The following is a 3,012-nucleotide window of genomic DNA, read 5'->3' as shown; positions in this document are numbered from 1 at the left end:
TTTAGCTGTTTCATCTTGGCAGTGGTCTGGGATATCACTTACTTCATTTCTAATTCTAAGATATCTACAAGATAGCACTTGATATTTGAATGCTATAAAAATGTGTATCAAGGAAAAAAATCTAATTTCAGATGTGTCTATATCCTCAGGAACATATAACTACTCATTACAATGAGCTGGTTTTGAACCCAATCACCACATCAAAGAAATGATATGAGCGGCTCTCAGCACTTAGCCCCAGAGCCGGGAGCCCACCGCCGCCAACATGTCCCATCAGACCGGCATCCAAGCAAGTGAAGATGTTAAAGATATCTTTGCCAGAGCAAGAAATGGAAAATACAGACTTCTAAAAATATCTATTGAAAATGAGAAACTTGTGATTGGATCATGTAGTCAGCCTTCAGATTCCTGGGATAAGGATTATGATTCCTTTGTTTTACCCTTACTGGAGGACAAACAACCATGCTATATATTATTCAGGTTAGATTCTCAGAATGCCCAGGGATATGAATGGATATTCACTGCCTGGTCTCCAGATCATTCTCATGTTCGTCAAAAAATGTTGTACGCAGCAACAAGAGCAACTCTGAAAAAGGAATTTGGAGGTGGCCACATTAAAGATGAAGTATTTGGAACAGTAAAGGAAGATGTATCATTACATGGTTATAAAAAATACTTGGTGTCACAATCTTCTCCTGCCCCATTGACTGCAGCTGAGGAAGAATTACGGCAGATTAAAATTAATGAGGTACAAACTGACATGGGTGTGGACACTAAGCATCAAACACTACAAGGAGTAGCATTTCCTATTTCTCGAGAAGCTTTTCCGACTTTGGAACATTTAAGTAACAGACAGCTCAACTATGTGCAATTGGAAATAGATATAAAAAATGAAATTATAATTTTGGCCAACACAACAAATACAGAACTAAAAGATTTGCCAAAGAGGATTCCCAAAGATTCAGCACATTACCGTTTCTTCCTGTATAAACATTCCCATGAAGGAGACTATTTGGAGTCCATAGTTTTTATTTATTCAATGCCTGGATACACATGCAGTATAAGAGAATGGATGCTGTATTCTAGATGCAAGAGCTTTCTGCTAGAAATTGTAGAAAGACAACTACAAGTGGATGTCATTAGAAAGATTGAGATAGACAACGGGGAGGAGTTGACAGCAGACTTCCTTTATGAAGAAGTACACCCAAGCAGCATGCACATAAGCAAAGTTTTGCAAAACCAAAAGTTCCTGCAGGAAAAAAGGGGAATTTGAAGACTTATTAGGGGTCCAGCTGAAAGTGAAGCCACTGCTGATTAAAATCATTATATTAAGCATTACAATACACACAAAATCATTATATTAAGCATTACAATACAATCATTATATTAAGCTTTTTTTTTTTTTAAAGATTTTATTTATTTATTCATGAGAGACAGAGAGAGAGAGAAACAGAGGGAGAAGCAGGCTCCCAAGGAGCAGGGAGCCCGATGCAGGACTTGATCCCAGGACCCTGGGATCATGACCTGAGCCGAAGGCAGACGGTTAACCATCTGAGCCACCCAGGCGCCCAAGCATTTTTTAAAAGTCCAGCTTTTAGTACAGGAGAACCGAAATCATTCCATGTTGATACATAGTAGGGAAAAAAATTGTACTTTTTGAAAAATAGCACTTTTCACTTCTGTGTGTTTTTAAAATTAAGGTTATAGAAGACTCATGATCTCTATTTTTGAGTTAATGCTAGAAAAGGGTTCGACATAGTGATGTTTAATTTTGTCACACTGTTTTCACAGAGTAATAATGATTCCATACTTTCACACACTTCTTAAAATTTTATACAGTTGGGCCAATCCCAGAAAGTCTAATGTCTCAAAGTAAGATACACTCCTTATTACTCTTTAGTGAGACATCAAATTTTTTTCTTGAAGGGAGAAAGACCTTAAAATATTCATACTACTTAATGAATATGTTAAGGACCAGGTTAGATTATTTTCTCAGCTGAGAACTTAGTGTGCCTAGGTAAAGAAGCAGTGCTTAGCTCTCAGATGATGGGATCATGTCTGCAACTTTTAGAAACAGTACTTTATTGCAGAGTCTTTTCTATTTGACTTTTTTGGTTTTTTTAATGGCATTAACATTTCAGAAGATCAGTTCAGTCCGAAACCTTAAAGGTACCAGATATTTTCTATACTGCAGGATTTCTGATGACATTGAAAGACATATTAAACAGCTTTAGTAAATTCTCTTTCTAGTGCTTTAAAGTTTCCTTTTCAGAAGTAACTCATTTCATTATAAGTAGTTTGAGGCTAAATATCTATGTTCAGATTGAATATTAACATCATTAAAAAGAAAACAAAATTAAAGTCAACAGTGTTGAAAAAATCGTAAACATCAAGATTGATTTTTCTCCAGAATCCCAGAACCATATATTAATAGGCAAATTGTGTTCTTTATTACTTTTGAGGAAATACTCATTTAATAAAACTGTTTGAAAGTCCTAGTACTTATCAGCCTAATACAAATTAAATACTTAAGAAACTTGTTTCAATTTATATCTTATTTCAAAGCACATTTAACTATTTAAAGCTTTGCATTTTCAGTTACAACCTACAGAAATTTTGAGCCTCTTTTTTTTTTTTTTTGGATACTTGAAATAGGGAAGGAGATGGAACACTTTATCATGTTAAATCTGATAAACCTGCTGCAAAAGCCATAACTTTGAGGAGTTTTCTAAATGAACTATGAGGATCCAGGATTTAGGATTTCTTTTTTTTTTTTTTAAAGATTTTATTTATTTATTTGAGAGAGAGAGAATGAGAGACAGCGAGCACGAGAGGGAAGAGGGTCAGAGGGAGAAGCAGACCCCTAGCCAAGCAGGGAGCCCGACGTGGGACTCGATCCTGGGACTCCAGGATCATGACCCGAGCCGAAGGCAGTTGCTTAAGCACTGAGCCACCCAGGCGCCCCAAGGATTTAGGATTTCTTGATCTAAACTTTATGCTGCATATAACATT

General features: G+C 36.2%; 1 pseudogene; it reads left to right on the top strand.

Moving 5' to 3' along the window:
* The first annotated feature begins 221 nt into the window (after positions 1-221).
* Positions 222-1,288, top strand: LOC102747233 (twinfilin-1 pseudogene; annotated as a pseudogene).
* The last annotated feature ends 1,724 nt before the right edge of the window (positions 1,289-3,012 follow it).

This window comes from Leptonychotes weddellii, chromosome 6 (genome assembly GCF_054177405.1).
Source record: "Leptonychotes weddellii isolate Sample4059 chromosome 6, ASM5417740v2, whole genome shotgun sequence".
NCBI classification, from domain to species: domain Eukaryota; kingdom Metazoa; phylum Chordata; class Mammalia; order Carnivora; family Phocidae; genus Leptonychotes; species Leptonychotes weddellii.
Note: the sequence above shows the minus strand (reverse complement) of the source record. Positions and strands in the feature narration are given on the sequence as shown.